At 43.5% G+C, this 550-nt stretch overlaps 1 non-coding gene across 1 annotated transcript; it reads right to left on the reverse strand.

The window, feature by feature from the left end:
* Positions 1–233: 233 nt before the first annotated feature.
* Positions 234–339, reverse strand: LOC118491894. The gene has a single exon (XR_004892339.1). It is a non-coding gene; the product is annotated as a small nucleolar RNA R71 (small nucleolar RNA).
* Positions 340–550: the final 211 nt, after the last annotated feature.

The raw sequence follows: 550 nt of genomic DNA on the forward strand, positions 1-550 counted from the left end.
AGGGGTTAGCAACGGAGGAGCCTTACTTTCATTTGGAGGCTTATGACTCGATTTGTAACACTCTTGGGAGTCAAGGGTTCTCAGCCGACGATATTAAATTGGTACTATTCCAATTTTCTTTGGAAGATAAGGCGAAAAAATGGTTCTACACATTACCTTCAGCATCCATATATACATGGGGGAGATGCAACAAACTTTCTTGGATGAGTTTTACACCGCCCAAAAGACCAACGATGCTAGGAAGGGGTTGAGGAGCTTTCAACAACAACATGATGAAATGTCCCATGAGGCATTTGAACGATTCAATATGATGATAAAGAATTGCCCTCACCATGGAATCGAATTGTGGGAATTAATGAATGCCTTTCACGAGGGGTTGAGTGCCGAGGATGCTCGTGATTTAATGTCCATTACCGATGGGACTTTTGGTACAAATTACGAGAACGATGATTGGGAGTTCTTGGAGAGCATGGCAACTACATCAAAGAGAAAAGCTCAAGCATCAAGGAGAGCACGACTAGCCATTGCCCAACCTCAAGTGCACGCAATC

Source organism: Helianthus annuus, chromosome 4 (assembly GCF_002127325.2).
Source record: "Helianthus annuus cultivar XRQ/B chromosome 4, HanXRQr2.0-SUNRISE, whole genome shotgun sequence".
Classification (NCBI taxonomy): Eukaryota; Viridiplantae; Streptophyta; class Magnoliopsida; order Asterales; family Asteraceae; genus Helianthus; species Helianthus annuus.